The following is a 22145-nucleotide window of genomic DNA, read 5'->3' as shown; positions in this document are numbered from 1 at the left end:
CCCACTGCAGCTGCTGTAGTGTCAGTTCCATCAATACAGGAAGGGAAAACTGGATTGTCGTGTTAAAGGGGTGTAGCTGATTAACCGTCACGGGCCCGGTTGGATTCAGAGTACTGAACCAGTCGGACATTCACCAAAACTGGGGGTCCGTTCGGACATTCACCAAAAACGTAATAACCGCCTGGGGGTCCGCTCAGACATTCACCAAAAACGTATTAACCACCTGGGGGTCCGTTCAGACATTCACCAACAATGCATTAACCGTCTGGGGGTCTGGTTAGATTCAGAACACTGAACTATCACGGATAACCACCCTCACCCTAGTTGCATTAATGAGAGCTATCACAATGCAATCAAGTATGGTTTATTACAGCAACAGATAATCAGGTTCTTTTGGATTGCCGGTGATAGTGACTATCTGCAAAAGCAAGCTAGTATGCATGAAATACACAGGTGTTATAGGTGTTACAGGTGTTATACAGATGTTACAGGTGTTACAGATGTTATAGATGTTATAGATGTTATAAGTGTTACAGATGTTATAGGTGTTATAGGTGTTACAGGTGTTACAGGTGTTACAGGTGCGCAGCCTAGAAATAAACGCGTTAAAAGGATCAAAGACTCTATAGAGATTTATAAGCAAATATTCAGATCTCACCCAAAGGCGTCCCAATGGGGGGGGAAGAGAGGCTCAGCCCGTCGACTGATCCCAGGAGTCAGGAGGTCCTAAGGATGTTGTATGTCCTCGGGATGGTATCTTCCCTAACATCCCCTCTCTCTTGGGCCAATTTATATTATTTTCTATCTTTTAGGTGGAGCTTGAGTGGCTCTAGTCAAGCATATCTTAGTTATGATTGGTGTAAAGTTTTCCCGTTTCCGTTTAAAGTAATAGGCTCCGAGAAATTCAGAGCGCATGCTCAGTGAGGGGTGGTCGCACCTTGGAGGCGGGTAGCTTTTGGGATGGAGGTGTGTTTTGGTATTATAATGATATTATAATGAGCAAAAAGTACACTAGGGTACAGCATTTGTCAAAACATGACAGGTCTTTGGCTTAGGGTGGCAAAAAGTGCAGCTTTGTGCACAAGAACAATCGATGCCCCACCTGATTACAGAGCCTAGCCGTGGTGTCTCCACTCCACTCTACGCTCCGTGGTGTTCCTTAGAGCTAGCACACCAAGTTTCCCCAGCGCGATAGCATCTAAGGTTGGGAGCCTAGGGAATGTTCAGATAATGCAGTTATGCCCTACCCTGAAAGCCTCTTCAATGCTGTACCTTTTCCTTAAAAGTGTGAATGTTAGTTTTATTTTCCTAGTTACTTCAGGCATTTACACCACATGGATAACCTGCAGAGACTGTCAAATGAAGTACACACACTATAAAAAAAAAAAAAAATTAAAAAAAATCTTGGCAATATTCAGAATTCTATACACTGAAAGTATATATATATACATTTGTGATAGATAGGTGATTTTTCTAAGATGAAGGTAATTTTAGCAGTCTCCCTGTAGTCTCTTTAGCAGTCTCCTTTCCAAGATTCCAACTCCAGAGTGATGCAATTAATGTCATAGACAATCTCTAATTGATATGCTTAATATATCTCAAGACATGTCTAAAATCTTCATTCATAAAGATCTTTATATGGGAAGAGTTTGCTTATTCGTTCCATTTGCCTTAAACCAATAAATAAGCCTGGAGAAAAATAACACAAATTGCAGTAGTAAAATAACAAGTGAATGGACTGAATTATTCATGGTCAGTACGCCCTTTGAAACAATGAGTTTGACGAGGCCATAACTATTCTCAAGAAGGTGATCAGTAAAAGAATAGACCTGTCAAGCAAACACTTCACTTTGAATTATTCACTCCATTCTAACATTTAATTAACAGATGAACACGGTTGTCCTTGTTCATGTCCAGTTACAGTAAACCATAATGTGTTCCCTACCATGAGTCCTCATTCAGTTTAATACTGCAGGAAGATCTGTATTGTTAGGAATTTGGAGCCATTGATATTTATTAATTCATGAATGATGCTTGAAATATTGATCACAGAAATAAAGCCATGAAATCGTGAAAAAACTGCCTGTGTATTATGGCTGACCCTTAGTGATTTTTTTTTTTTTGGCACAATGATTCTATTCTCTCTCTGCTGACTGACGGTGTTTTTTTTTTTTTTTTTTTTTTAAACAATAACAACAACAACAAAACAAACAAACAAACAAACAAACCAACAAAACAAAAAGAACAAACAGAGAAACTAGCATTTAGAAATGGAACAGCCCAGATGTCTGATTGCTTTTTGGCTAAGCCTTTGATACTTTGTCATTGAACAAAACAGTCAGGTTTAGGGGCTATGAATAAAGACATTTTATTTGACGCATTGCCATGTTGGGGATTTTTGGATTCTGGAATCTGTTTTTACTTTGTCAATGAATCCTTACTTCTGTCACTTTGGGTAATCATCTACTGTAAATGCATTCCATATCATCCATGTCATCAACTATTTTTTATACAGTGGATCTGATCTGAAAACTCACATTTTGAACTGGGAACCATTTGCTTTTGAACTGCCACTGAAATGACATGAACATGCTCTAAATTGAGAAAAAAATATTTAAAAGCTTGAAAAATATTAAGCCTCAGGCTACTTGTCCTTTATATATCTGTTAGTAAAAGAAAAAGACTTTAGGGGATGGTTCTTTCAGTTTTTTGATGCAGACTGAAAGTTAAAAAGGAAAGAAACTAGAACAAACTAGAAATATCGTGAACTAGTCTTGTGATATGTTTCAAAGAAGTATCATATTTAGCCTTAGTTATGATGAAAGTTTGCAGTTATCATGAGACTTTTCAGCTCAGCAATAAATATGACCTCTCTAAGTCACTATGCATAGTCTTTATAAAAATGCTAGTATTGATTTTGAGACATTTGTGCACCTTTCATTTGTCAAATAGTTATGATTCCACCCCGTTTGTATCCTGGATAAGCAACTGAATGAGACATGTATGGGTTATATTGGCCTTAACATGTAGCATTTAACCAATGATAACAAGTCTTACATTTCAACATTCTTTATCATATGTTGTTCAAAGTATCTTGTTTGACATTGGCAATAATACTGCAAATATATGCAAAATAGAAATCAATCTGGACTCCATGCTCTCTTGGGAAAGCTTTACAATATTTTGGTCTCAGTCAGCTGTTAGTCAGCTGCAAAATATAAGCACTGAATCCATAAATCTGTGAGTAACAACTGATCTAGAAATTACAGTTCTCTCTAAGCCTAATAAATTATCACAGTCATGAAAACCAAATTGAGGTCTTTGCCACAGACACATGCCTGGGGAATTCAAAGACTTTCCCATTTCAGATCACACAAGATTAAAGCTAGAATATTTTGCCACAAAACCTCTTCCCCTGCCAGGGCCATGAGAGTCTTTGCAGAGTCAAAAGGCCCTGACCAGTCTGTTCAGGGGGTATGTGATGTCCACCTCCCCTCCTGCCCAGAGTTTTTGTTTCAGCTGGGCCCTGGGCCTTCAGCCTCGGACTGCTGTGTGTGTACCTGTCCTCAGACCTGTTTGCATTTCCTGGGTTAATCTTGGGCTCAAGCTCCTTGCTGGAAGATCACTGGACAGTCACTGGGACCTGCTGCTGCAGCATCCTGTCCTTCTTATCACTCTCCAGTACTCTGGGACTGTACCCCATCATTGAAAGGATCGCCCAACCTGCACCAGGGTTATTCCTTGCTTCCTTCCCCTTAGGGACCAATCATTCTTGCTAACTCTTGTCAATCTATTTTTTTCCCTATGTTTGTTTCCTTGGTTATTATGAAAACCTATTATCAATTATTATTAATAATTATTAGTAGTAATTATTAATTATTATCAACTATCAATTATCAAATATTTATTATTATTATTATTAGCTAATACATGTTTATTACACGTTAAAAATGTTATATGTTATAAATGCGTTAATATTTATAAGTAAATGCTGCTTCTGCTTTTGAATGGATGGCCTTCTTTCTGTTTCCATATGAGCTGCATGAACTCTTTCAGGATAGAACTTGGCCCTCAGTTCTTAGCATGATGTTGTTATAGTTTGTAAAACAGATGATGAAAGAGCATTTGTGTCTATTTGCATTAATAGTCTTAAGTCCAGAAGAGACTATGTATTATTTACTGTGAACTCCCAGTACTATTGCTGAAATATGGGTTACTGTCTGTTTTTTACCTTCACATCTTCAGATTGAGAGCAACTACAGGTAATATGAAAGAAGGTGGCCCAATTTATGAGTATAATGAAATTGCTACAGTCTTCTTAATTTCTCTTTAGTTTCATTGATTATATCATGGGCAGAATATTGATTATGTTGTGGGCATGTATTAACTTATCTATATATCCATGTGTATGTCTAATTTCACTGCTTTTCACACATACTTTTTTTCACACTGGCAGTCTGACTGGCTGCTCCCCTACAGTGCACTAGCAATGCTAAGATGCCACATTTCATTAGATGTTGCCCCCAAGAAATTAAAAGTCTGATGGAGATGGACAAAGTGTGATGGAGTACCAGTGCTAGATGACTGAGATTGCTTCATGACCTTGATAGGCCCAGGAGCTGGAAGCAAGGACCCTTTATTTATTTATTTATTTATTTATTTATTTATTTATTTATTTATTTATGTATTTACATATGAAGGTGATTACTGTGTATAGAGAAATTCTCATCCTTTAGATTAATGGCAGTATACCTAGTGACAGGTGTTTTCCTTCATCTGCCTCCAGCACAGCTCTGCAAGTTGTCTGTAAGAAAGCAGTACTTGAGTTTTGATGCTGGTACTTTCTAGGAAGTAGACTTTAAGTGAGATACTTGACAAAATCTATGAAGGATGTTAGGAAGGCTTGTGGAAGAGAGGAGGGTTGGTTCAAGTTAACTCTTGGATTTTGTAGAGAATTGTAAGTGAATTGTAGAAGCAGCAACAGGGTATTGAAATGTGAGGACAGTGTTTCCTGATGCAAAGGAGCTATATTTTATCCTCACTAATACCATCTTTTAAGTTCTTCTGCAGAATGGCAGAGTAAAAGTGTTGACTGTTTGAACCTGAGCTGGGGACTCTACATTCACACATTTGTGAAGACTGAGGCAGAACTGGTTACTTCCAAGGCAGAGAGGCAGATACACTTGATCTTTATTGGCTGATATTTGGTACATACCTGGCAGATACAGCGTTGGCATCCAATACCTCATCTCTAAAAGAAAAAAATATCCATCTTCAGGCCTATCTTGTTGGCCTATCTGGGCAGATCTGTACTTGAGAGTGTGAGTGCACTTGTGGTGGTCATGCTTTGTTGGTGGTGGCTTCCTTTTCCTTTCTATAGGCAACACTTCTGTTATGTGTGTTGCTGTTATCATAACAACAGCAGGGCAGCCCAAGAAATAAGGTTACATGTGGCTGAGTATTTTTGAACGTCATCTTGGGTAGTTACTGCTTCTGAGCTGTAACATGGTTGTACTGATGGTGTTGTGGTATATACTTTTTGGGCAGCTCAAGCACTAGCAAATTCCCCAGGAGAAAGATGGTATTTTATTGTTTTTCCCTTGAGCTATTTAGGGAAGGAATCAGTAGCCCTTTATGCTAATCCATATGGATAGTCAAGGAATTTCATACTCATGATGCACCAAGACATACTCTGACAGAGCAGCTCAGATGTGGCTGTTGCAAGAAAGTCACAATATTTATAAAGGAAAAATCTGACAAGGTTAATGAGACTTTTCCCCTTTTAAAGCCTGAGAGATTTTGTGAAAAGAACCACTAACAAAACAAAACAAAACAAACTCCAGACTTTCAGACTAGACTTACTGCATTACACTAAAAGGTATAAGGACTTGGGTCCAGGCACTAGAAGAAAATAGTCTACAGAGTCACTGTCAGAAAAATAACCCTTTGGATTTTCTGTTCAATCGGATTGTATTCTCTGAAACTACTACTGGCAACATCACTATAACAACACCATAACAGCACTAACTGAGAGTTAGCAGAAACCATGGACCATTCCTACTGGGAAGATACAGACTGGAAGAGGCCAAACTATGCCATTGACCTTAGGGTATGGGCACTGATGCTTTTCAGTTTAATGGTTTAGAAATAGCTTCATGATAAAAAACAAGGTTTAAGGAAACAAGAAAATTTAGAAACACAAACCTTATCTAATGAATGGGTTTGAACAGATGTGAACTTTCTTGGTTTGACAAGATGAAAATATTATGCAAATAGTTTTTTTTTTTTTTTTTTTTTTTGATGGTATTTTGCTGTTTTCTGCAATTTATACAGAAAAGAACTGAATAGCTTTCTGTGAGTGTCTGGCTTTTAAACAGAAGAGCTAGCAAAAATTTGCAAACTGCAGTGTTTTGCTTTGATTCTTATTTGAATGGACTCCGTCTCTTATGTTTCCAACGTGTATATTCCACATCATCTCCTTCTTCATACTCATGATGCTCATAACATCATAATATTTTCATATACTTTATAAAAGTATATAATATTTGAATAGCAACCTCTTCACTGTTTGTCTCTTTGTTTTAAAATTTTATTTGGACTCTAGCAACCAGGTTTCAGCATGGTTGTAATGACCATGATAGTTCTCACTGAACTGGGATAGCACCTGTTAATAATTAAAAATGATGTCTGTTGTATAGTTATGGAAGTGATATTTTGTTTAACCATAGGAAGTATTTTTCCCTTTACAGGCTTCATTTCACTGTTATATCTGCTTCCAGATCATCTGTTACCCGATCATCTATTTTTCCTGGCAAAGACTCTTTGGTTAGGAAAGTAGACAAATGCTACATGTGGGTTTTGGAAAGTATATAAAATGGCAGAAATTATTTACCCTACTGTCTCACTAGCCTTTATGAGTTCCCTAGATGTTAAATTACAGCCATTGGTTTTCCCCTTCCCCAGTATCTGGAATTTACCTAATTTTAAAGTCATACAACTAAGCTTTCTTCATCAGAAAACAGAATTAGCAAATGTCAGCTTGTGTAATATTTTTCCTTCCTCTCACTGAACATCAAACATGTAACACCATTCTGTTTAATTGGGGATAGAATAAAATGACCAAAGCACAACAGCAATGTTGCCCAAATGATGTAATAATATGCCCTGTGGTTACTTTCATTCAGAAATGTTATCAGGGGAGACTGATGTTATCATGCTGTGCTTCATCTTCAACACAGCAGGCTGCTCAGATGAGGGTAGTGCTTGTAGGTACCTGTCATATCTATAGATTTTACGAAGGTATTACAAAGGAGGGCAGCTATAGTATTGTTATCACTGAATTCCTGATCAGCTTTCTGTGCAGCAATCTGATGCAAGTTTTGGACATTTCACAACTACGTTTAGTAACCCTGCATATATAGAAAAGTAGATGTAGTTTGCCATGTATTAAGTGATTTGTTGCATTTTATATTCTTAGAATGATGCATATTCTTTAAACAGCTTAATACATGCTCAGCTTGATTTTACAGCAGCCAAACTTACCACATGTGTGATGTAAGTGCACAAAAACAAGGAAATGGAAAGCCTGCAGTACTGGACAGTTCTAGTCATCTGCTAGCTGTGACCTACTTTAATTTAGCGCTTACTCACAGGCCAGCAAACATAGAGGAAGGGAAGGTATTTTAGATTTGGGAACATAACAAGGTCTGAATGGCAATAACCTGTATTGCAGTAACACCAAAGCTCACTGTGTTAAGCCACCTACTCTTATTTCCCTGAACAGAACGAGAAATGCTGAGTGAAAAATGGATCATATTATATTTGATGGTCTTGTCCATCATCCACTTAAGAGAGCTCTTTCTCCACATTGTATTCCAAAGTGCCTTCTCCAGAACATTGTAAAATAGTACTTGCAGGAGAATATGGTACTTGGGAAACTGCTGTAGTTTCTGCAGAAGAAGACTACTGGATATAACACAGGAAGAAGTGGTGCTCAGAGCAGCTGAAGCTCAGAGGCATGGGTAGGTAGAGGTGAATTCCACTTCTTCTTGCCTGAGAAAAAGTTGAGGTAATGTGTGTCTTCAAAGTAGTCCAGCTCCATTTTAGAAGTACAGAATATTTAGAAGCATTTTGCTGTTTATTTAATAGAAAAATTGCATACATGTAAACTATTATTTTTCCAATTTAGTAATCTAGTAGTCTAAAGCACACCTGTGTTATGGGTTGTGCTTTAGTGTCTGTATTTCAAACATCCTACTAAGTGTATTTTAATATGTGCATTTTAACATACTAAAGAACAAGAAAATGTTTTCTTGTGATCAATTAAACCATGAAACACTGGGGGAATGATGCTGTCACCTCTACTAAAGTCTCTTTCTTTTACTTTGGATGGTGGGGGAGCTATGCATATTTTTAACAGTTACCATATGCACTTAACTTTCTGTAATTGTTATTTTATTGCCTGACTGCAAAGGGGAACAAACATTAAAGAAAATCATGAAAGCATCTAAGGAAAATATCCAAGGTCATTGTGGTAACTAATAGGGAAGATCTGAAATGGAAATCACCTCTGCCAAATAATGAATTGGTGGGCAATTTTGCCCTTTTTGGGCCCAAGCAGGACATTAGAACATTTTAGGTACCGATTCAAGAGAATAAGGGAGGTTAAATGGGCTGTCAGCAGCTGCATGTGGACAGATGATGACTGATTCTGAGGGGTATGTAGGTGAGCTGAAGCAAAGCAACCTGTCTCACCTAGCTTACAGATGGAAGTATCAGGGTAAAGCTTAAAATCAGGGTAAAATTTAGTGAGGTTCAAATGGAAAGATGAAAGCTGAGGTAAGCGTCTTCTGTTTGTTTAAGCCCTTTCCTCTGTGTCTGAGTGAATAATGTTTTGTTATGGAGAAGCTGGATTGGGGTCATTTCAATTCATCTGCTCTCATAGGCTCTTGGAAGAAAAGGCATATTAATGACAAACACAGCTGAGTCTGTCTGTTGAACATGAGTAGTAAAAGAGATATTGCCACCAGGATTTCCAGTCTCTGAGTGGTGGAACCATATATCTCTATCAACAGAAAGCTGAAGGTAACAAACCACCTCAGGAAAGTGTTCTTGAGAGGTATGAAATAAGCTTCAGTGTAGCTTATTTGTAGTTACAACTAATCTTTCAATTCTTCCATTTTAAGAATGCAGAATCATTCTCTACTGGAAACCCTTTCCTCTAATTTAAGCCATCTAAAAAAGAACAAATATTTACTTAAAAATGTGTAAAATGCTTGCATTTTTGGCTTCCTGCCAACAGTTGATGTGCACAACAAATGATCCAGAACTAGCACATCTCAGTTCAGTGCTTAAAAAGGAATATTTGGTAGATATGTTGCTGCATGGAGTTAATTTTTCTTTTTTTTTGGAGTAATTGTATTTCTTCTCATATTATTTTATAGTTTTTAAGAAATATAATTTTCAATGATCCCAAATATGATATGTTTAGATCTCTTTAAGGATATTATCTTCCCTGCAATTTTTTTTTGAAGCATGACTTGTAAACACCTTGCAGCAGCCAGTATTGATTGCATGTTCATAAGTAATGGAGCACACCTGAAATTGGCCCTGCAGGTGGAGGGGGGGAGTGTAGGCCAGGGAGGTTTCAAGTCACCTATTTTAATAGATAAAGGCAGACACCATCATTTGAAATTACAAGAAAGGGCATCTTTTATTTTATTTTATTTTATTTTATTTTATTTTATATTTTATTTTATTTTATTTTATTTTATTTTATTTTATTTTATTATTATTTTTTTTTTGGTCAAAAAGCAGGAAGTACAGGAAGATGTGTAAAGCCCTTATTAACATCTATGAGGCATTAGAAAAGACAGAGGCAGAATTGTTTCAGGTTAGCAGTAGTCTCCAGGAAGGACATAAAACTGAGATAATGGGAGTGAAAAAACAAACTGCTGCATCCCAGTCTTCCTTTAATGCTTATAGTTCAAAGAGACTTTTATTGTTGATTCTAATAGTTAAAAGGCACCTTTATTTTTGAGTATGGTAGAATGAAAATTTGACCTGATTTTGTTAACTCTGGATTATACAGCTTGTTTCCCTGAATCTAGAATTGGACTGTTTCGTTTCTTGAGAAATACACTGGAACCTGCAGGTATATAAATTCATATTTAATATCATTGTAAGTTCATCAGTGCATCTCTTATTCCATGATTTATATGCCAAATTGCAGACTTTTCTTTCCTTTGAAAGGAGGAGGTGAGGTGTAAACAAACAAACAAACAAAAAAAAAAAGGAAAAACATTTTCCCTTGAAATAAAATTTAGAGTTCATGATTAACATTTAATCTGAAGAAACATTTAGCAGCTTTAGAATAAAATGATTTATGGTGTGTCTAGAATTAATGTCCTACTGCTTTAACAGAAAGGAAGGGATGCAGACATTGAAATACAAGCACTAGCATGGAATAGCAAAACTAGCAAGTACTTCCAGGAGTAATAAATGCCTAAAACTAATTTCCTCAGATCTGTTTTGTATTTTTTTTTTTTTTTTCAGTTTTAGGTACTAAATTGAGCTCTAATAGAATAGTTCCTTGCTGTTGAAGATACAGTAAGAGTTTTCTACTATGTGTGCATACGTATTGTCTAATGTCTATTACTGCATGACTGGATAATGTAACACTTTCATCAGCCCAACTTAATTTATTTAATATGTATCTTTCTGCACTCCTCTCTGGGGCTTGGCTGAATCATCAACTTTCAAACCATCAACTTTGCAAGTTTCAAAGCACTGTAAAAGTAAAGGGGAGTAAAAGACATTTTCTTAAACATCTGATTTGAAAACAAGTGTCTTGAACTCTCATGCTCTGAAACTTTGGAAAATTTGCAATTAAATCCAAAATCTGTCATTCTTTGCCATTCTTTTTTTATATTTATTTATTTTTTTAAATGCATATAATAATGGGTGTTGGAAAACAAGAATACTAGGAAATTTAGGCCTCAGTGTATTTCAGAAATGTCCCAGGTTCTCTTCAAAGACAGATACAAGACCTGATGAACATCTAGTGTATCTATCTGTAGCTACCAGTCAACTAACACTCCTGCAACATGGAAGTCAATGGCTTAATCCTGATTTGAGTAACTAAATCGTTTAGACCTATGTGTCTGGAACTTGGCTAAGTCAAAATAACTGGCACTGCTTTCAGAAGTTAATGTATCTATTATCCCTTCAGATAGATGTAGCCTTCCTTCTGGGCTCTGAAGCTGAAGTTCTTAAAGTGTTTAATCTCTTAACCTTGCTTTAAATAGAATTAGGCATCCAAATAGCTTTCAACTTAAAGCTTTGCAGAGCTGAGTTAGAATGTGTTTCTACTCTCTAGGCATATCATTAATTTATTTGTTGTGATACAATGCACTGAACATTTAATTTTCCTCATACACGGACAATCTAGTCAGTTCAAAACTTCACCTGAGCTTGTCTTTTTCTGCTACTGGACTAGCCAACAAGCTAACATCAATATAGTTGATTCCCCCCTCCCCCAGCATCCAATCAAATAATAATTGTAAGGGAAAATTTTAAATAAAAAAAAAAAAGAAAAAGTATTGATTTAAAAAATCTGGATATTTTTAAAATTATCAAAGCTTTTTGCAGTGTATTTCGGTGCTAAGTGGATTAGAATGAAGAGACATACATTTAAGGTAAATAGAATATGAAGAGTCTTCTATGGAGTTACTTCCACTGATGAGATCAGAAAGGGTAAAAGTTATTTTTTTTTCTGTCTGTTTCATTTGCATTTTCAACTGAATACTTTTGTCAATTTCACGGTTTTGTCTATTTGTGATACCACAAGGTACAGAAGTAGTGATACATTAGATCTATTCACTTATTGAAGGAATGTAATTTACTGGAAATTACAAGATGGTTAATTAAAAAAAAAATACATCTTTCACACCTAGACTAGTAAATATAAGCTTTTTGATAGGGACTGTGGGAGAGATGAACTTTGATGTGAATTCTTGTTCAGAGCAGGAAAATCTGTCTGTGAATACAAATTTTGTCAGACTGTAATGCTTATGGTTTAAACTCAACTGAGTGTATGATACAGAAAGGAGAGAACCCAAGCCTCTTCCACCTTCAAGGATGTTGGAAAAAAAGTTTTTTTTTTTTTTTTTTTCAATTTTGAAACTATTGTTTTTTTTTTATTTATTTATTTTCAAAAAATATTTTGAACATTTATAATGCTCTTTGCAGTATTTTTTCTTTTTTATTCTCCATTCCTGCATGCCTGCTACATGTATGTTCCCAGCTGAGCTAGTAAAAATAATAAGATATTTTAACAGTCAACTGTGAACTAACTTGAAGTTTTACCAAAAAATATAGCTGTAGAGAGTAATCATAGAAGGGACAGGCAGCACAGAAGGGGTGGTGGTGTGGCTCTCTATATTAGAGAGTTTTTCGATGTTGTAGAACTCGAGGCTGGGAATGACAAGATCGAGTCCCTTTGGGTTAGGATCGGCAGGGACAACAAGGCTAGTGTCCTGGTTGGGGTCTGTTATAGACTGCTGAACCAGGATGAGGAGACGGATGAGGAGTTCCACAGGCAGCTGACAGAAGTTGCGAAATCTTCGGCGCTTGTACTCGTGGGGGACTTCAACTTCCCTGACATATCCTGGAATCACAACACAGCCCAGAGGAAGCAGTCTAGGAGGTTTCTGGAGAAAGTGGAAGATAGCTTCCTGACGCAGCTGATTAGTGAACCTACCAGGGGTGGTGCCCTGTTAGACCTTCTCTTCACAAACAGAGAAGGACTGGTGGAGGATGTGATTGTCGGGAACAGTCTTGGGCAGAGTGACCACGAAATGGTGGAGTTCACTATTCTTGGCGGGGCCAGGAAGGGAACCAGTAAAACCACTGTATTGGACTTTCGGAGGACTGACTTTGGGCTGCTCAGGACACTAGTTGGTGGAGTCCCATGGGAGGCGGTTCTGAAGGGCAGAGGGGTCCAGAAAGGCTGGGCGCTCTTTAAGAGGCAAATCCTAATGGCGCAGGAGCGGTCTATTCCCATGCGCCCAAAGATGAGCCAGCGGGGAAGAAGACCAGCCTGGCTCAACAGAGAATTGTGGCTTGAGCTTAGGAGAAAAAAGAGGGTTTATAATCTTTGGAAAATTGGGCAGGCCACTAAGGAGGACTATAAAGATGTAGCGAGGCTGTGCAGGGACAAGATTAGGAAGGCCAAAGCTCATCTGGAGCTCAATCTGGCTACTGCTGTTAAAGATAACAAAAAACGCTTTTATAAATACATCAACACAAAAAGGAGGACTAGGGAGAATCTCCATCCTTTACTGGATGCAGGGGGAAACTTAGTTACAAGAGATGAGGAAAAGGCGGAGGTGCTTAATGCCTTCTTTGCCTCAGTCTTTAGCGGCAAAACCGGTTGCTCTCTGGATACCCAGTACCCAGAACTGGTGGAAGGGGACAGGGAGCGGGATGTGGCCCTCACCCTCCACGAAGAACTGGTTGGAGACCTACTACGGCACTTGGATGTGCACAAGTCGATGGGGCCGGATGGGATCCACCCAAGGGTACGGAGAGAACTGGCAGAGGAGCTGGCCAAGCCCCTATCCATCATTTATCAGCAGTCCTGGCTATCAGGGGAGGTCCCAGCTGACTGGCGGCTAGCAAATGTGACGCCCATCTACAAGAAGGGCCGGAGGGCAGACCTGGGAAACTACAGGCCTGTCAGTTTGACCTCAGTACCAGGGAAGCTCATGGAGCAGATCCTCTTGGGAGTCATCATGCGGCACTTGAAGGGCAAGCAGGTGATCAGGCCCAGCCAGCATGGGTTTATGGAAGGAAGGTCCTGCTTGACGAACCTGATCTCCTTCTACGACAAAGTTACGCGCTGGGTGGATGAGGGAAAGGCTGTGGATGTGGTCTACCTTGACTTCAGCAAGGCTTTTGACACCGTCTCCCACAGCATTCTCCTCAAGAAACTGCCTGCTCTTGGCTTGGACTGGCGCACGCTTCGTTGGGTTAGAAACTGGCTGGATAGCCGGGCCCAAAGAGTTGTGGTAAATGGAGCCAAGTCCAGTTGGAGGCCAGTCACTAGTGGCGTCCCCCAGGGCTCGGTGCTGGGGCCGGTCCTCTTTAACATCTTCATCAATGATCTGGATGACAGCACTGAGTGCACCCTCAGTAAGTTTGCAGATGACACCAAGCTAGGTGCGTGTGTCGATCTGCTCGAGGGTAGGAAGGCTCTGCAGGAGGATCTGGATAGGCTGCACCAATGGGCTGAGGTCAACTGTATGAAGTTCAACAAGGCCAAGTGCCGGGTCCTGCACCTGGGGCGCAATAACCCCAAGCAGAACTACAGGCTGGGAGAGGAATGGTTGGAGAGCTGCCAGGCAGAGAAGGACTTGGGAGTGATCATTGATAGTCGGCTGAATATGAGCCAGCAGTGTGCTCAGGTGGCCAAGAAGGCCAATGGCATCCTGGCTTGTATCAGAAACAGTGTGACCAGCAGGGCTAGGGAGGTGATCGTCCCCCTGTACTCGGCTCTGGTGAGGCCGCACCTCGAGTACTGTGTTCAGTTTTGGGCCCCTCGCTACAAGAAGGACATCGAGGTGCTTGAGCGGGTCCAAAGAAGGGCGACGAAGCTGGTGAGGGGTGTGGAGAGCAAGTCCTATGAGGAGCGGCTGAAGGAGCTGGGCTTGTTCAGCCTAGAGAAGAGGAGGCTCAGGGGTGACCTTATTGCTCTGTATAAGTACATTAAAGGAGGCTGTAGCGAGGTGGGGGTTGGCCTGTTCTCCCATGTGCCTGGTGACAGGACGAGGGGGAATGGGCTAAAGTTACGCCAGGGGAGTTTTAGGTTAGATGTTAGGAAGAATTTCTTTACTGAAAGGGTTGTTAGGCACTGGAACAGGCTGCCCAGGGAGGTGGTGGAGTCACCATCCCTGGAAGTCTTCAAAAGACGTTTAGATGTGGAGCTTAGGGATATGGTTTAGTGGGGACTGTTAGTGTTAGGTTAGAGGTTGGACTCGATGATCTTGAGGTCTCTTCCAACCTAGAAATTCTGTGTCTGTGTCTGTATCATGGCTTCACATTGTGATGCAGTGTCATGTTCCTCATGGCTTTTTGATACATAGATTTTGACTTAGTTTCATAACTTATTTCTGTAATTTATAAACCAATTTGTTTTTTTCTTGGAAAAAAAAAATTACAAATTAACCCATACAACACAGTGTGTCAGCTAGAGATGGAACTTCTCTAGTTTGATCTCTCAATGTCCATAGCTTTTGCAAAATATGAACAAATTTCATTTTATACTGTAATATAGGATGATTAACATTTGATAAACATAAAAATCATAAACCAAAATTCATTTTTGACATGTGCCCCTTGGTCCCATATTGATTGGATTTCTAAAGCCAGAAAGAATAATTAATCTGAGCTAGTATATAACAGAGCCATTTAGTCACCTGGTAATGACTACATGATTTTCAATAAACTCACTTCCAGAAAAAGCAACTATACTAGATGTAAAGACTTTGAAGTGACTTTTATTTCATCATTGATCAAAACATTTTGGGGTATTTCTGACTTGTAAAGCTTTGAAAAGGTAGAGAAGAATGCGTTGTTTCCATTCAGAATACAAGTAACTGGATTTACTTTTCTTTCCCGTTGATTTATGTTGCAGCACATATCACAAAAAAAAAAAAAATCCCATTGAAAATAAAAAAAATAGTTAAACAAACTTGCTAAAAGATCTGTGTTAATTATAGATTGAAATTGGTTTTCTAAACTTCATCCTGGTGTACATATATAAGAATGACTTACAAGATTCTGTTATCACTGAAGATAGCAATTTAGAACAACGATGCTGACCTAATCTTGAATGGATAAATATGAATCACTACAAAGAAACCTGCTTGCAAAGACTTTTTAGAATGAGCAGAGGAATTTTGGAATTTTAAGGGAAAAGAAATGAATACTCTTATGTTATTAAAAATTATCAACACGACTTTTTGCTGTAGTTCTTTTCAGGAAACTTCAGCAATAAATATTTTCAGTACGAAATGCACACATTTTCATGGTTTCCTGGGAAGAACCAAATACTTAAATGATGTGCATTTGATAGTTCTAAGTCCATACCTGCATTTTTCATAAATACCTACCTGAGAACTGTGGTGGGAAAAAAAAAATCAAAACTTTTCTAAATCATTGTGTGGCCAGACTGAGACATTCATCAAAGCTTTAATTCCCAATTACTGTCTCCATTTTCACACCAATTACAATGTGACAACCAGGGTTCATTAAAATAAATGAAGTTTAAGCATTGTACATAAATCAGGACTTTTTTTTTTTTTTTTTTTTTTTGTCAAGCAGGAAAACTATGATATAATTGCCATCCCAGAAACATGGTGCAATGACTAACAAAACTGGACTGCTGCAATGGATGGCTATAAACACTTCAGAAGGGATAGGCTAATAAGGAGAGGCCGTGGGATAACATTGTATGTTATGGAGTGTTTTGATTGTTTTGAGATTAATGATGGTGACAATAGAGTTGAGTGTTTATGGGTATTAGTCAAAGGGAAGGTCAACAAGGAAGATGTCATGTGGGAGTCTGTTAGATCTCCCAACCAGGATGAAGAGGCAGAAGAAATATTTTATAAGCAGCTGGAAGAACGCTCACAATCTCTAGCACTTGTTCTTATGGGGGATTTTAACTTACAAGGTGTTTGCTAGAAATACAATACAGAAGAAAGGAAACAGTCTAGAAGGTTTCTAGAGTATGTGGAAGATAACTTCCTCACACAGCTAGTGAGTGAACCAAATAGGGAAGGTGCCCCACAGGACCTTTTACTTGTGAACAGAGAAGGACTAGTGGGTGATATGAAGGTTGGAGGCCGTCTTGAGCATAATGATCATGAATCAATAGGGTTTTCCATTCATGGAAAAATAAGGAGGGGGCTTAACAGGTTAGGAGACTGGTTAACAGAGTCCCATGGGAGGTAGTCCTTAAGGGCAAATGAATCCAGGAAGGCTAGACACTCTTCAAGAAGGAAATCTTCAAGGCTATGATCTCAGATGTGCTTTTGAGAGACCGGGCATTCTGACATGGGATGGGGCACACCTCACCTTGTGGGGCAGGAGTGTTTTGGACAGCAAGCTGGTTAGACTCATTAGCAGGGCTAATGAGATTCAGTGGAGGAAGGGGATGTACCTGTAAGTGACACAAAAGAATCACTGAATGCCAATACTTCAGAAGAAAGCAGGGAAACACTTGTGAATCATCCCATAGGAATTAGGAAGAACTCCTTTGAAAAGGTGATGTGTCCCACAGCCGAGCTGAAGTGCCTTTACACCAATGCATACAGCACATGAAACAAGCAGGAGGAGTAGGAAGCCATGGTGTATTTAGATCCAATTGCTATCATGGAAATATGGTGGGATGAATCACACAGCTGGATCATTGGAATAGAGGGCTACAAGTTTTACAGGAGAAATAGGCAGGGAAGAAAGGATGGGGGTGTTGCCCTCTACTTTAACAAATGGATAGATTGTGAAGAGTTGTCTGTAAGAAACAGCCAAGAGCAGGCTGAGGATTTTAAGGATCCTGAGGATCCTGAGGTTATGGACTGGAGCAACAAAGGCTTAGACCCAAGCCTTATGGCTTGGGTCTACTACAGGCTGCCCAATCAAGGGAAGCCTATTGATGAGGCTTTTATGCTCCAACTACAAGAAGCATCACATTCATAGGCTCTTATCCTCCTGGGGGACTTCAACCGCCTGGATGTCTTCTGGGAGAGCTATTAAACCTTAGTGATTCTATGATTCTTATCGAGAGCTCTCTATTCCCATATGTAATAAATCAAGCAGGACTGTTAGTGTTAGGTCAGAGGTTGGACTCAATGATCTTGAGGTCTCTTCCAACCTAGAAATTCTGTGATTCTGAAACCAGCATGGCTGAACAAGGATCTGCTGGTCAAACTTAGGCAAAAGACATAAATGCACAGACAGTGGAAACAGGGCCATGTGCCCTGGGAAGAGTACAGAAATGTTGCTTGGGTGTGCAGGGATAAAGTTGAGAAAGCCAAGACATTGACATAACTAAACTTGGCAACAGATGCAAAGAATAAAAATAAGGGGTTCTACAGGTGTATTGGCCAAAAAAGAAAGACTAGGGAGTGTGTACCACCTCTGAGAAATTAAGACAGAGAACTGGTAACAACAGATGTGGGGAAGGTAATGGTACTTAACAACTTCTTTGCCTTGGTCTTCATTGGTGGTCAGGCTTCCCAAATCTCTTGAGTCACCAAATCTCTAGATGGGAGGTAGGAGACCAGAGTCCCTACAACTGTAAGCAAAGAGCAAGTTTGGGACATCTTGATGCAGCTCAACAACTACAAGTTTATTGGGCCTGATGACATGCATCCCTGGGGCCTGAGGGAATTGGTTGATGTAGTTGCAAAGTCACTCTTCATTATATTTGAAAAATCATGGCAGTCGGAAAAAGTCCATGGTGCCTGGAGAAGGGGAAACATCACTCACATTTTTAAAAAGAGTAGAATGAAAGACCCAGATAACTACAGATCAGCGAACCTCACTTCTGTGCCTGGCGAGATCATGGAACAGATCCTCCTGGAAGCAATGTTAAGGCATGTGCAAGACAAGGACATGATCCAAGACAGCCCGCATGGCTTAACCAAAGACAAATTGTGCCTGACCAATCTGGTGGCCTTCTGTGGTGGAGTGACTGCATCAGTAGACACAGGAAGACTGACCAATATCATCTACTTGGACTTCTGTAAGTCCTTTGACGCAGTCCCACATGACATACTATCTCTAAATTGGAAACATGGATTTTTAGGGTGGGCTATCCAGTGGATAAGGAATTGGCTCAGTGGCTGCACCCAGAAATTAGTGGTCAGTGGTTATATGTCCAGGTAGAGGCCATTGACAAGCAGTGTCCCTCAGGGGTCTATCTTGAGACTGGTGCTTTTCAATAACTTCATCAGTGACATAGACAATGGAGAATTCACCTTCACCAGGTTTGCAGACAACACCAAGCTGAGTGAGTCTTGGGTATTCTGGTAGACAAGGCTCAAGACACATGAGGCAGCAGTGTGTGCTTGCAGCACAGAAGGCCAGCTGCATCCTGGTCTGCATCAGAAGAAGTGTGGCCAGGAGGTTGAGAGAGGTGATTGTCCCCCTCTCCTCCGTTCTCGTGAGGCCCCACCTGGAGTACTGTGTCCAGGTTTGGGGCCTCCAGCACAAGAAAGATGTGGACTTATTAGGGAGAGTCCAGAGGAGGACTACAAAGATGATCAGAGGGGTGGAGCACCACTCCTGTGAAAAAAAAGGCTGAGAGAGCTTGGGATGTTCAGCCTGAAGAAGAGAAGACTCCGGAGAGACCTCTCTGTGGCCTCTCAGTACTTAAAGGGGTCTTATAAAAACAATGGAGAGTGACTCTTAGGTAGATAATGATAGGACAAGGGGGAATGGTCTTAAACTAACAGAGGGTAAATTTAGATTAGACATTAGGAGGAATTTCTTCACTGTAGAAGGGTAGTGAGGCACTGGAGCAGGTTGCTAAGAGAAGTTGTGGATTTCCCATCCCTGGAGGGGTTGAAGGCCAGGCTGGAAGGGGTCTTGGCCCACCTGCTCTAGTGGGTGTCATCCCTGTCTATGACAGGGGGGTTGGAATTGGATGACCTCTAAGGTCTCTTCCAACCCAAGCTATGATGATTTTATGAAGGCACAGGAGCAGGCCATCCCTATGTGCTGAAAGATGAGCCAGTGTAGAAAAACAAAAACAAGCAGTGACAACAACAACAAAAACAAACAAACAAAAAACAAACAAACAAACAAACAAACAAAAACAAAAAAAAAAAACAGCCTGGCTGAACAGAGAGCTTTGGCTAGAACTCAGGAAGAAAAAGAGAATTTATAACCTTTGGAATAAGGGGCAGTCCACTTAGAAGGTAGAGACTACAGAGATTTGTAGTCTCTCTCACTCTCCCCAGGTGGCATGGGGGAGGGAATCAGAAAGGTAAAAGTGTGATAACTCATGGGTTGAGATAGACAGTTTACTAGGTAAAGCAAAAGCCATGTGCACAAGCAAAGCAAAACAAGGAATTATTTTGATGTTTCCCATCAGCAGGCAGATGTTCATCCACTTCCAGGAAAGTGGGGCAAATCATGTGTATGGTTTCTTGTGAAGACAATCACTGGCACCCTGAATGTCCCCCGTTTTTCTCCTTTGTCCCAACTTCCTGAGCATGATGACATATGGTATGGAATATCCCTTTGGCCATTCTGCTTCAGCTGTCCTTCCTGTGTCCCCTCCCAGTTTCTTCTGCATCCCTAGCCTCCTTGCTGGCAGGGCAGCATAAGAAGTAGAAAAGTCCTTGGATCTGTGTAAGCACTGCTCTGCAAAAACTAAAAACACTAGTGTGTTATTACCAATACTGGTGTGTTATTACCACTATTTTGAGAATTTTTTTATTTACCATTATATTGAGAGCAGTCAAGGTCAGCTGCCTCAGAGCCAGTGCGGCCACAGCCGCAGTGCCCAGCCATAAGTTACAGAGAGATCTTGGGCCCTTGCTTCACCAAGGGTGGCCTGGGACAGCAGCGCAACCAGGCCACACCAGCCAGCTCTCCTGAGAGAGGATGAAAGGGAGTGGGCATTGCCAGGGCAAGGGCAACTGCACCCACGCCCTCTGCCTAGAAACATCCTCTGAGAAGGCAGCAACGTGTCACCGCCCACCACGAGAAGGGAGGGGCCAGCAGCATGTGTACACCACTGTGCAGCTGGTGTGGCAGGGTCCGGTGCTCTGCATCAAGTATTGGCAGTCTGTGAGATTGTACACTTATCATGGTGTTCACTAGGCAGAGAGCTCACTCCAAAAATGCTGTGGCTACCCAGATGGAGGGCCTGCCCAGAGACATGGCTGTTCAGGCCTCTGGCTGCAGGGAATGCTTGAGCGTGTTGCTGCCAGCTGCTGGGGGAGGAGGGGAGCAGGGAGACCACCTGTTCTCAGGTGGAAGGTCTGCTGTCCATGGTGGCTGAGCTCAAGGGGGTGGTGGAGAGACTAAGGAGCATCAGGGCGTGTGAGCAGGAGACTGAATAGTGGAGTAACACCCTGGTGTGCCAGAGAGGGAGCAACCCCCTTAGCAGGGGGATGCCTCCCAGAGGGTGGTGGAGCCCCTGCTCTGTCACCGTCAGGCAGAGGAAAGGGACCCAAAAAGATGATGAGGGTTGGAAGTGAGTCCCAGTTCAGTGTCATGGGCAACCCCCCTCCCTACCTAACTTGCTTCCCCAGCTGCACCTCCATAATAGGTTTGAGGCTCTGGCTCTTGAAGGAGAGGTAGGCGAGGATGTGGTGGAAGGCCTGCCTACGAGGTCACACAGGAAGAGACAGCTGATACCACCCTTCAAGACCGCCTCAGAAAAGAAAGGGCCTCTTGCTACAAGAAGGACATCGAGGTGCTTGAGCAGGTCCAGAGAAGGGCGACGAAGCTGGTGAGGGGCCTGGAGAACAAGTCCTATGAGGAGCAGCTGAGGGAGCTGGGCTTGTTCAGCCTGGAGAAAAGGAGGCTCAGGGGCGACCTTATTGCTCTTTACAGATACCTTAAAGGAGGCTGTAGCGAGGTGGGGGTTGGTCTATTCTCCCATGTGCCTGGTGACAGGACGAGGGGGAATGGGCTTAAGTTGCTCCAGGGGAGTTTTAGGTTGGATGTTAGGAAGAACTTCTTTACCGAAAGGGTTGTTAGACATTGGAACAGGCTGCCCAGGGAAGTGGTGGAGTCACCATCCCTGGAAGTCTTTAAAAGACGTTTAGATGTAGAGCTTAGGGATATGGTTTAGTGGGGACTGTTAGTGTTAGGTTAGAGGTTGGACTCGATGATCTTGAGGTCTCTTCCAACCTAGACATTCTGTGATTCTGTGATTCTGTGAAAGATGGAAAGAAGGGTAATTGTAGTAGGAGATTCCCTTCTGAGAGGAACAAAGGGCCCAATATGCAGAGTTGACCATCATCAAAGGTAGAACGAGGACCCAGGTAACTATAGACCAGTCAGCCTCACCTCCACCCCTGATAAGGTAATGGAACAACTTATCCTTGGCATTGTCTCTAGTC

General features: G+C 40.9%; 1 protein-coding gene across 2 annotated transcripts in view; it reads left to right on the top strand.

The window, feature by feature from the left end:
- The window catches only part of LOC140002189 (uncharacterized), a 178459-nt gene that overhangs the window by 83223 nt on the left and 73091 nt on the right, over positions 1-22145 (top strand). The window lies entirely within an intron of this gene.

The sequence above is a fragment of the Anas platyrhynchos genome, chromosome 3 (assembly GCF_047663525.1).
Source record: "Anas platyrhynchos isolate ZD024472 breed Pekin duck chromosome 3, IASCAAS_PekinDuck_T2T, whole genome shotgun sequence".
Classification (NCBI taxonomy): Eukaryota; Metazoa; Chordata; class Aves; order Anseriformes; family Anatidae; genus Anas; species Anas platyrhynchos.
Note: the sequence above shows the minus strand (reverse complement) of the source record. Positions and strands in the feature narration are given on the sequence as shown.